Here is a 13,931-nt window from a genome sequence, read left to right on the forward strand (position 1 = left end):
AAAAAGGAAAAAAGGTGTGGTTGTATTTATGTAAACTCTACTCTTATAATTATATGTTAATGATGACATTAACTTTTCTTTCAATTATTATCACAAAACTACATTTTTTTGGCCCTGACTCTATTACCGATTAAAAAAGGAAATCGAGAAAAACATAATATTGCAAATAAATAAATTTAAAATCTATATTCAGAATTTTTTATTACACTCAAGTAACACGTAATATAAAATGCATATAAATTCAATAAGATGCATATCTAATGATTAAGCACGTGACATCTTTTTCCTTTTATTGGTAATTAAACATTCAATATTTACCTTTAATATAATGGAAAATAAAATATTTTCATAAAAGCACTCTTAAAATTTGCATTTTTTAATAAGTGCAATATTATACTTATTTATAATTTTTTGCTTTTATTATAGCTTCAACTTAATTTTTAATCGTTCACATTATTTTTCTCTTTTTTTGTCACATTTTGGACATTCGCATCACGGAATTCAGTGCAGTTTTCGAGTAGCCGAAAATGTTAAATGCTATGCATTTGAATCCAATCCCAAACAGCACGCAATATTACCTCCAATTATTACATATATTTGTAATATTACCTGTAATATTTCAGTAATCGTACTGTTATATCAAAAAGTCCGATGCATGGTAATATGACATGTAATATTACCTTAGTATTAAATGTAATATTACACGTGATAGTACTTGTTGAACTGAATTTTTTTAAAAGTAAGTAATGAACAATAAAAATAAAACCACAGTAAATTGAGGAGCTGGATCAGGGGCGAAGCCAGGAGGGGTTTGGGAGGTTCAACCCCCCCCCCCGAAATTTTGGAAAAACATATATTTTAAAGCCTAAATTTCTAATTTTATTCTGAGTACACCTCTCATCAAATTCCATAACCCCCCCCAAACTTTTTTTTGGCTACGCCCCTGAGCTGGATCGAAAAATCGGCTCTTCGCTCGGACCGCAAGCGCTATTATCAGTCGGGCAGCAGTGAGCGCCTCTGGGCCACTCACTCCTACCCGACTGGTATTAGCGCGTGTGGTCCGAGCGAAGAGCCGGTTCTTCGATCAAGCTCCTCAATTGTGAGGTAATAAAAAACGTTGCACATTAAATTAACACAAAAATGATTAAAATAATTAATTTCAGTGTTATTTTTTATTATGAATGAAATTTTACTTCAAATCAAAACCAAGTCAACAATTAATAACTTACTAACTTAATTACTGACTTACTTGCTAACTAACTAACTTATAGTTACTTACTAACTAATTAACATATGTTACTAACTGACTTACTTAGTTACTTACTAAGTTGCAGATTATTTTAATCCATTTTGGTGTCATTTTAACACCTCTCAATTTACTGTGACCTCATCAAAAAAAAAAAATTTTTTTTTAATTACAATGTAATATTATATCAATATCAATCGTGTAATTATACATACATATTACCTTGCAGCGGAAATTGCTACAAACTACACAGAAATCTCTTATATCGCCACAATTTAAAGATTTCTTGTTACTGGAAATGACAGCACGTTTTTTATTTAATGCTAAAAACATCAAAAAATAAACTGTCGTAAATGTTTAATAGATTTCATACCTAAATATAAACAAATTATGATAAAATAAAAAAAAAATGCAAGAAATTAAAAAAAACTGTACTTGACGTAATCTGAGTTTTTTCTTTTGTGGGACTTTTCTGTTTAGGATCTATTGTGTTTTCTGAAAAAGTAATCAGAAAATTTCACAGAAATATTACTAATATTACAAAAAGCATGTATAACTTTTAATTTCCATCATTCATTGTTTGTTAAAATTGTATAATAACTAACAAAAATTAACATAAGAACAATCTTTAATAAATATGCAAAAGAACAAATAATAAAATAAAAATAATAACAATAATAATAATAATAATAATAATAATAATAATAATAATAATAATAATAATAATAATAATAATAATAATAATAATAATAATAATAATAATGCTGGTAAGAATTATCTAACTAGAATTTGATTGGAACCCGACTAGTTTTTCTAGACTAGAGATTCTAGTTAGAATCTAGCAAGAGCCATACTAGAGATAGGGGCAAATGGTGAATTGCTATACGGGATGTAATTTAAGCGGAGGTGCTTCCAAGCTATCACGGCCGGGAGGTATGTGTATCCGATTGGAGTCCCCAAGGTCCAAGGTTCCGATCCCCATGGGCACGAGATTTTTCAACTCAAGTTTCAGGTTTTTCGTGTACAACATTCATTAATAATGTTAATACACTGCAAAAATAAGTGTCTTATTTGATATCTTAAAATAAGATGTAAGATGGAAAAATGGTATCTTACATCTTAAAATAAGATGTTTTCTAAAGTATCTTACTGATTTTTAAGATGTTTTATACGTCTTAGATATTTCTTCTATCTTAAAAAAGTAAGATACTTCTGTAAGTTTTTTAAAGTATCTTAAATTAAGATGTTTCTGTCTCAATAAGATGTTTAGCGATAAGATACTTGTGAATTGTAAGATGCGAAAAAATTTTAAGTTACTAAAAACTAAGATACATAAAATGTCTTACATATAAGCCCATAGTTAACCTCAAAACTTTTTTCCCGAAAAATATGCTGAAAATATGTACGAAGATGCTTTTAGTATCTTAAATTAAGATATTTTAAATGACTAAAAAGTGACTACAATAACATCTTAGAAATGACTACCAAAACATCTTAAATAAGATACTTCTTTTTGCAGTGTATGAATGAAGAATTCAATATTATAAATATGTTAAGTTGAAAAATAATAATTTTTAAAAGTCAACTAGAAAATTCTAGTCGGGGCCCTATCAACACACAGCTAGTTTTACTAACTAGTTCCCGACTTGATATTCTTGTCAGTACCCCATCTGCCGACCGTTATGAAAGTAATTGGGTTCTAACGATTTTCTCTAATCAGTTCCCCACTACAGATAGGGAATTCTGGCTAGGACCCCATAAAATTCCAATCTCAATTTCTGCATGGGACATTACTTATACTGCTCTCTAAATCTGAATATGTGAAAATTCACATATTTGTAAGTATTATAAGTCGTCTTCTCGATCAATAAGTGCATATACATATATATAAGTGAAATTTCACTCATAATAAGTGAAAAATTCACTTATTCATAAGTGTATATGCACGTATTGATCGAGAAGACGACTTATAACGTGTAATAGGGGAGAGTGGGGCAAAGGCGCTATGCGGGGCAAAGACGTTTTTTAAAATATCTCCTTTATTTTCTGTTTATTCCAATTGGTATTAAAAATTAAGTTGCAATGCAATGAGACCAATTGATTAAAAAAAGAAAAACCTAAAAATATCAAATATTTTAAGAAATATAACAAAAAAATTGTTTTGCAAAAATAAAATGATAATTTTACTGAACAAACTTTTATTTTTTAAAACATAAGTTTAAGTATTTAATTTTTAAAAACGTAACATGTAAATAAATTAAATATTTCTCTACACAACTGGCGTGGTGTTTTAGTTTAATTTTGTATCTAAATATTTTAAATTTAAAGTAAAAAAAAAGTTTGTTATGTGGGGCAAAGGCAATATTGAACATAATTTGGTTAAAAACAATTGAATATTCGAATTTTCTATGTATCAATTCACAATATAAGGTTAAAATCACAAAAAGTTTTTATTTTTTATTTAATAATAGTTTAATTCTTTTATTAATATGTCGTTAACCTTATGTTTCGTAAATATTATACTAATAAATATCACTTGTTAATTTTTTTAAGGCTTATCAATACTTTTTTTTAGAAATATAAGCGAAAACGTCGCTGCCCCAGCGTGTGGGGCAAAGGCATTTTTTGCTATCTTTACTATCTTACTAAACAGTGCAGTAGATGGCACTGTCTGTACCGTCAGTCCAAACCTAACGATTCTGTTTAGTAGATTTAACTGCCATGTCAGTAGAATCTACTACGCCCTTCTCTCCGTGTAATTTAAAAAATATACATCGATAAATGTAAACCTATACGGAGAGAAATTTATAGTAGTGGGTAACATAATTGTGGTTAGGGTGACCATCTTTAATGCTACGTATACAGACAGCTATCTAGATAGTCACCGTTACCCAGTGGGAAATTTCCAACCGGCGCGGATCCTCGCCTGTACCGACGCCGGAGTAGTGGTACTGGCTGGGAACCACCTGCCTACCGCCCGAGAACTGATATTCTACCAAAAGATGACTTGGCCAGGAGCTGGCTGGCCATCCGTCTCGGAACTGGCATTCTACCGCCCGGTAACCGGCCGCGAAGAGCCGTTCCGTGTATAATTCAACCGGCTGGGACCCGGCACTGTACCGACTGCGGATCTTTCATTTCCTAGCCAGATGTGCGCTGGCAATGCTGGCATTCTACCGCCTGACAACCGGCTCGCATCAAAATAATAATTTCAACAAATATCAATAAAAAAATAATAATTAATTGCAAAAGATAAATACTGATAACAATTCATTGATAGTTCACTTTACACATTTTTTTATACACTTAACGGTATTTTTTTATATTCACATTTGAAAAATCCTAACGCTTGGGGGTACGAACCTACGCCTAACCGAATATTTACGCACCGAAATCACGCACGCTAACCACTATGCTACGCTCGCATGGAACTCTCAAATCTTAAATGCTTTCAAGTCTCACTAGCTAAAATGAAAATTGTAAAATTACTACGCGGCAATAAACAATTTTCAAATACGGACTGATGTTATACCGGTATTTATGAATATTTTAATATTTCGTTTAAAAAGGAACTTGTTAAAATTGTTATTTTATTATTATATTTTTTAATATTTTATTACGTAATTATTAATAATTGAATGAAATTTGAATGCACAACACATTTTTTTAATTATTTAATTTGCAGAAAAGTGTCAATAAATAATTACTTAATATATTGTTTAAATTAAAAAGAGATTATTAATTAATTAACAATAAATAAATTAATTAATAATCTGTTTTTTATATATTTATTTAATGTGTTATTGTGTTATTTATTGTAGGTATTATTATATATTGAACACATTTTCTTTCAAGTTACACAGGAAAAAAAAAGTCTGACTCCGTTTACACCTTAAATTCAGCCCATGTATTTCACATAAGTCTGTCCTTGTTTAATGGGGCTGACTCCGTTTACACCGTAAATTCAGCCTCGAAAACGGGCTAAAAGTAAAACTTTTTTTTTAGTGTGTAATATTATTATTTATTAAAAATTATTTATTTAATTGCACATTAATAAAGTTGGATTTTTATAAATATAATGAAAAAATTATGTTTCTTATATATTCTTCCTTTGCATCAATACAATTAATTTATTGGTTAAATAATAATAATAATAATATTATTATTATAATAAATGCAATTAGTTATTGTAATAATTAATTAGCTATGATATATATAATAAAATAAATTTATGATTATACTGATAATGTGAACTATAACAATAAATGACGAGATCCGCAGTCGGATCCGCCCCAGCGCCGGTTGAATTTTGGGATCCGAATCGGTACAAAACATCGGTACTGGCGGTCCGCACGGGCGCGGATCCCAGGCGGTTGTAAACTCCGACATTCGTCCGACTTTTCCTCCTGGGTACCATCAATATCATCAGGAGTAACATCTTGGTAGTACGGGGTAGCATAACTATATTTTTTTAGCATCTGTGATGGTTGGCAGTAGCATAATGATAGTATCGTGTAACATCATCTTCTTAACATCAAAATCTGACTATCCATTTCTCTCAGTGTAGCGCCTTTGCCCCACTCTCCCCTAAGTGAAATTTCACATATTCAGATTTAGAGAGTGCTGTCAGTCCCAATCATAAAACTTGTTGGAGGTTTTGAATTGTCATCAATGTTTTCGATGATTTCAAAATTTAGAGGAGCCATTTCTACAAGAAAAAATGTTTTTAATGAAATACTTTTTTAAATAAAATTTATATCAAAAGTGACAAAAAAGGTTACCAGAATTAAATAAAGAAGAATTATTTTCCGCATGCTTGGGGCATTCTCCGTGAAATTTTCACTAAAAATTTTTTTTTGATTGAAATAATTTTTTCGAATTCTATATGAAAAATAAGTAAATACGTGTTTTTTATTTTTTGATTTGATCAAAATTATGAAAGTTATGGTTTTTTTTAGATTTAACTTTTTCAGATGCAGAGGACTTTTGAAACACTTTTTTCTCTGTTATACCAAAATATAAAAAATTATATAATATATGGAAATTATTTATTTTTTCATGAATATTTCAAATATGTAATAAAAAATAACATTAATAAAGCGAAAACATTAAATAAATTAAAATTTCGTCTAAAATGTGACTTTTCTCAAAAGCGAAGTAATTGATTTTCGATTTTTTTGTTTCATTACAACCACTGACAAATAAAGAAATTTTTTCCACTTGTGCCAAAGTGGTGTTCTTTAGGGTTCCAATTATATTTAAAATTATGTCAGTCGTTACACAGATTTTAGAAAAGGAAATTAAAAAATTAACCACAAAACATTCGTTTTCTTTTGTTTTGGAAGATTAATTTTTTAAAAACCCAGGTGCGAATTTAGGTTGGCCGCCAGAGTTTGAAGGTTGGCCCAAGGTTGGCCTAACTTTGGCAAGCAAAGTTTTGGTTGCCAGAGTTTGCCCAACTTTGGCAAGTACTTGTGCCCACAGTTGGCCCGACTTTGCAAGCCAACCATTAAATGCAGAGTTTAACCAACCGTCGGGCCAACTTTAGCGACAAAGGTTGGCACAACTCATCAAAACGTAGTTTAAAAGACTTTCAGTTTCGGTTGGCCGAACTCTGGGCCACGGTTGGCCCGACGGTTGGCAAAACTCAAGAAAAGCAGTATAATTGACTTATAGTTTTTTGGTCGGCCGAACTCTGGGCCACGGTTGGCAAAACTCTAGAAACGCAGTTTCATTGACTTAAACTTTCTTGGTCGGCCAAACTCTGGGCCCCACGGTTGGCCCGACGGTTGGCAAAACTTTGTGAAACGCAGTTTAATTGACTTATAGTTTTTTGGTCGGCCGAACTCTGGGCCCCACGGTTGGCCCGACGGTTGGCAAAACTTTGTGAAACGCAGTTTAATTGACTTACATTATTTTGGTCGGCCGAACTCTGGGCCACGGTTGGCCCGACTGTTGCAGCTTTAATATACATTTTGCGTTATGCACTCCCATGTGAGCGTAGCGTAGTGGTCAGTGTATAAGTCTTCGGTGCGTTAGGTTAGGGGTTCGATCCCAGCGAGCGTTAGATATTTTCGAAAATGTATGTATGAGATTGTGTTTAATAATAATAGGTAAAGGCTATATCTGATGTTCCCGCTAATAATAACCTGTTAATTGTTTAAATAATCTAGTTTTTTAATAATTTTTTACCTTTGGCTGTTGAAGTTGGCCAAACTTTGAAAATTGTGGTTGGCCCAACTTACGCATCTAAAGTTGTGCCAACTTTGGCGTCAGTCTTTGGACCAACCATTGAAATGTATAGTTGGCACAACATATGCATTGTAAGTTGGGCCAACTTCCTTATGAGTTGTCGGGCCAACCATCGTCGCCATTAGACGGTCGCCGTTATCATCTGTATGGTTGGCCCAACCTCTGGCACGAGAAGTTGGACCGACTTTGTAAAAGTTGGCCCAACTATGGGCCGACCAAAAAATCGCACCTGGGAAGTGTAAAAGTCGATTTTTTATTTTTCTATGAAACTGTCAAATCTGGAACCTCAAAAATATAGTCTAAACTGGTTAATCCTCGAGTTTCTTTAATTGAATTTGATACAGCTTTTGCTTTTTGTTCAGAAGTCATGTCAGACTCACTAGAGTATGCAAATTTCTTCTCGTTCAAAATTTTCAATTTTTCCTCGGCTTCTTCATAAGTTTCTGTATAAAATCATTGAAAATAAATAAATATTAAAACAATTTTTTTTGTCAGATAATTTAAATTTAATAATAAATTAATAAATTTATTTTCTACGAATTTTGATTTTATATATTTATTTTTCTTTTTTTTATATATTTCCTTTTGTTTTATCATACCAACCCCACATAACCTTGGAGTGCGGAATCTGTAGGCAGATTTCCCAATAGTCTCTAAGCAAAAAAAAACACGGAAAATGTCTATTATTTTATTATGCTATGATATTTACTTAACATTTTTTTTACTTTAAATTATTTAATAACAATAATAATAAATAAATAATTTAAGTTAATTTAATTTAGAAAAATAGCTAATAATAAAAATAATGAATTGATTAGAAATTTGTAGAAAAATTATCTTTTATATACGTACTTGCGTGACCAACAAGAGTGATTTTGTAATTCGGCCAATGTTCTGGAGCATCCACTTCATTTTTCACAAGAGTTTGTAAGTACATTGTACGTTTGTGTGGTATAAGGTGGCGGCATAAATGTGACGACAAAACTTTCATTATCAAAGTAAATCCATTTAACAGGAACAATGTCTACTGATCTCTGGCCATTGGGATTTTTTTAACAAATTCGATCAATTGGAATGAATAAACAGAACTCATTTTCAACTTCTCCATTCTAATTACCAGTAAAATGTCATTACAAATAAATAAATAAATAAATACTAGTAATTTGGCAATTGTTATTACATTACTATAAAAAAAATTGTTATAAATATTTTTTATATTTTTTATTTTATAAATATTTTTTTCTATAAAACATGCATGAAAGTTTACATTAAGAGAATATATGTAGACCACCTAGACTATAATAATAAATATAAACATATATATATAACTGTTTTTATAATAACTATATGCATTTGATTTTAATTTCTGAAGTCACATATTGTTTTGTTTTATTAATATATTAACTACTGCACAACTATTTAGATTAGTTTTTTATACTTACTGTTCTTGATTTTTTTGATACAAATCAAATATATATTTCCAACACATTTTGAAAAATATTATGTATTATAATCAACGCCATATGACAGGTTACCGACAGATTAGCTCGGTCGGATAGATGCCTGGCTCGGTGGGCGGACCAAGGGTACTTGGTTCGTGCCTATTAGCCTGGGATTTTTCCGGCACGTGAGATAATCTGTGCGGGAGGTTTGACGTCGAGGTATAATGATGTGCACCGTCGATTATTGTCCGGTACACACCATTAGAATTCGACTGTCGATAAACCGGTTGTACTCAGGAGAGGTTTTCTACAGTTTCCCTCTTCTCTGGCGAGAAAACCCATTGACGGGTGGTCCAGGCAAATGCGAGTACTCCTAACCTCAAAAAGTCGTTCTGTAGAAACGCAAAAACTAGTTGGTATATAAGAGTGTGTGTTCTGACAGTTGGCCTAGCTTCAAGTCATTTAAGAAGAAAAAAAGAAAAAAAAATATGACAGGTTATCAAATTTCAAATAGTTTGACGTTTGTTGAATTAAAGTAGATCTCCTTTTGTTTTGTTTGTCGATATCAAAATTCAGTGCTAGAAAAATCATTTTTGATTCTATCATTTCTATATTACAAACAATAATACTCGAATTCGCAGGGTAATTGAAAATAGGCCTTTTAATATTCCACAATTGTCCTTCAATCAAATCAAATAAATAAAGGTAAATAATTTAAAAAATTAATAAATTAAAATTAAAAAAATATAAACGAATAAATATATATTTATAGTTTATTGCCTAAAGAAACACTTCAAAAAATTAATTTTTTTGTAAAATTAATAATCTTTTATGTAACATTATTACACATATATAAGTGGAAAATTTATAAATATAAAAAGAAATATAAACATAACATGAAATCACAGTATATAAATTTTGACAATATAAACTTAAATCGAAAATCTATTTTTAGTGTTTTTTGAGACAAACTAGATCTGAAATTCTATAAAAAAAATTGAAAATTTTATGTTCATTGTACTTACTTTCATTGACGTTAATGTTTAATTGTTGGAGCTGTTTTATAAAACGATATTTCCTCACACGTTTTGAACTGTTATGTTTTCTCATTTTCAAAGCGTGAAAACGGACTGACATCTGTTAATAATAATTGAATGCAGTTGGAAATAAAAGAAATAATAAATGTTCCGCATTTTAAAAATGACATCTGCAATATAGGTCCCTATCAGGCCCCGAAAACTTCCAAATCAGGCTATAATGAGGCAGTCCTCATCGGGGCCACATGACAAACAGGATTTAAATAGGTCAATTTCTACACGGGTAGGGTGGGGTGAAAAAAAGCCATTTGAGTTTTATACTAAAACTGAATTAAACCGATTTATTAGCCATTTAGAATTTAAATTCTATCAGATTTTACGCAACTTTTAATCACAGTTTTGGCTGTTATATTTAAAATATTATAGTTTTTATTGTAAAATTTAGTTTTGAGTTACCTCGAACAAAAAATTTTTTAAAACTTTTTGAACTTATTACAACTAACAGAAAATACATAAAGTATGTGGTTATACCTTAAGAGAAAAGTGAACTGAACAATTATATATTTATTTCAAAAAATTTTTCAGATTTTGAGATTAATACCTATATCTTTTTGTAAAAATAGTCAGAGTAGTAATTGGATGGTAAATGTATTTGGAATGTTTTTAAAAATCTTGGAACAAAATTTAAAACTTATCAAATGAAACCATTTTTTCAATAGCAACGTTTTTTACGCATAAAAAATTACAAAAAATTCTACATTAAAATAAATCAAGTCTTTCGTCAGTACTGATACATTCCACTTTTGTCATTGTTTTAATACACTGAAAAAAATTTCTGGCACCCGTATACCAGGAATTGACTACTTTGCCTGATTACGAGAGGCATCCACTAGGACAACCTAGTTAAAAGACTAAGGTCAAGCATAGTCAAAGTGCCCTACTAAAAATAAAATCAGGAATGGTCAGACAAATGGTCAGGCCGCCTGACCACTTTAATCCAGTTTTCTTACGATTCTGGATGTATCTCGTCAGAAATCTATCACAACTGATCAGGAGGAAGTTTAAAGTGGTCACAAGTTTGCTACTATCCCCTCCTCTTTGTTGACCACGCCCATAATTGGTGACTATTTGAGACCATTTGTATCTCATTTTTGACCATATTTTTAAGCCACTTCTGTTTTATTTATTTAAACAATATGCAAAAAGTTGCAACAAATAAATTAAAAAAATATATTTTATTAATTAATATCAGTTTGTTTACATACGGAACAACTTGAAACTAATTCCCGGAATTAAATTAAAATTTGGACCCTACGGGGATCGAACCCCGACGCATGACCTAACCTAGTGCCTAAACTAACTGCCCTAACGACTGCGACTACCGAACCGACTTACATATTTCTGGATTCAGCTGTCTATATAAAGAGCAACTGTAAAATAGTAAAATTCAATTACCAATATTATCAATAAATCAGAATAAACTGTTAAATAATTTTTATTAATTAATTATATTTCAATTTAGTCATAATAGGTTTAGTGAATTAATAAAAATTAACATTATTAATTGAATCAATAATAAATTAAGTCTTAACTTTACAATTTGTAATGTTTTATAAACTATAATACGAATACAGATTAATAATAATTATTATTATATCTGCATTTAAAATGAATTTAGTATTTAATATTAATTTAATCTAACATTATAATTTATAATAATAATGAATTATTAATGCAATATTGAAATTTTTATAAATTTTAAATTTAAATTATTAATAATAATCATTATAGTAAGAAATTATTCTATTAATGATTAATAATAATTTAAATATAACTGTATTTCAATTATAATGCAAATATTTCTCATAATAAGTACTGACTGTTATAGTAAATTACTAATATTATGAAACAAAATTTATTATTAATTAACTATATTAAATAATTACAAGTAAATATACATATATTAAATTAATATATTATAAATATACATTAAATAAATATATTAAATAATGTTAAAAGAACGGTCCGAATGTTTTGATTTATTTACCTACTTTTGCTGTATAATTAATTCAATAATTATACCAATTTGAAAAATGAGAACTTTTGTTAAGTTAAAAGAACAATTTTTATAATAGAATAATGTATTCTGAAATGTAAAAAATAAATTTGAAAGATTTTATATGTATACATATATAAATTTTCATGAGACTTTACCAAAATTAGAAAGATGTACCAAAAGGCTTGGAAAGTATTTGGTTAGGAATGGTGAGAAACGTTCGAAAACGTCAGAAGTGGTGAGACTGTTCAGGAATGTTCAGAAATTCTGACCATTCATGACGATTCCTGATTTTATTTTTAGTAGGGTGACTAGAAAATTAGTTAATGTGGATAAGAAAAATAGTCAAATTGACTAGGATTCTTAATCGAATTTCTATTATCTGATAACAAACAAAAAGTAAAGATTAAATAAAAAAAGTAAATAATATTGCTTAGAACACATTCATAATTCACGTTATATACGTATTAGAATTAACACAAACTTATGAAATAAATATTTAACACGGGGGGGGGGGGCGCAAACACCTAACACTAACGCATACGCACATTGAAAACCCGGAACGCTACCACTACACTACACACGCACGTGTTGTACTAAATTATTTAACAGATATTAGAATTTCCAGTCAAAATTTTGAAAATACACAATTTTACTTGCTTGTCAAGAACTATTCATTTTTATTTATTTATGACATTTATATGTCATTAGTAATTAATAGAAAATTAACAAATAGTAAATTATAACATTAAAATGCAAGCATTATTATAACGGTACTTTACTTATAAGCACAGATATTAAAATACTACAAAATTTTGATTCCACTTGTGTGAAATTTCAGGCTTTTTAGGTTAGCTATAAAGTTTGAACGAATTAAATTATCAAATATATATTATAGCTTAATTTTAATTATCTGTTTCGATTTACTCGATGAAAACGGCAAATTGTGAAATACGCAGAAAAGATATTTTTTGCACAAAAAATAACTACGATTAACGAATATAAAAATCGTTTTACAAAAAAATAATAATCATGAATCACAAAAGACAGGTTAAGATTAATCCTGAGTTTATAGTTAATAATACCATAGAGATTTTTTCAGTGTAACGTTTAATATAATACAGTGTTAATTATAGCTTTATGGAATAGTCATGCGCCCCAAATTGTGATTGGAAAATATAAATTATACAATTTATTAAACTCTTTTAATAGAATACTTGACATTTTGTTAAAAAATTGTGCAATGAAGAAATAGAAATTAGAAAAATATTTTTACTTATTTCTAAAAAAAACTGTTAAAACATTGTGACAGGAAAATATGTATAAAGAATGAAAATTTTTTGTATAAAGAATGCAAAAAGAAACAACTGACAAAGGATCTCGCAAAAAATGCATAAGTTTTGGCTTACTGTTAATTTTTTCCATATTTTCAAAATAAATAGTTAAAACAGTTCAGATTAAAGATATAATTTATATTTAATCTCAAAATTTGAAAAGTTTCGCTAAAATCAGGGATTAAAATGCCCCTATTTTCAATAGTTTTTCACTACTTTCTCAATAATTCACTAATAAGGTGAAAATAAGTGGTCCTTATTTATGAACGTGTACCGATTTGCCAACTTTGCGCATATATGTGCAAATTTAAATGGAAATCAATTAAATATAGTTGTATGTAGTTACTTTTCATCCTATAAAGTAGTTTTTGATATAAAACGGTATTTTATGACAATAAATGTTTTAATAATTCAATTTTGCTTTTTGTCATCTGCAAGAAATCAAGTCATTTGATATTGACTGCCTCCGTCCCACGTTTTCAGACCCTGCTTCACCAATTGAATACTTCTTCCAAAACATAAGTGATAAAATTATTAAGGTTCAAAAGGTCGCAAAATCAATTA

The sequence above is a fragment of the Leptopilina heterotoma genome, unplaced genomic scaffold (assembly GCF_015476425.1).
Source record: "Leptopilina heterotoma isolate Lh14 unplaced genomic scaffold, ASM1547642v1 Lhet_97, whole genome shotgun sequence".
NCBI lineage: Eukaryota > Metazoa > Arthropoda > Insecta > Hymenoptera > Figitidae > Leptopilina > Leptopilina heterotoma.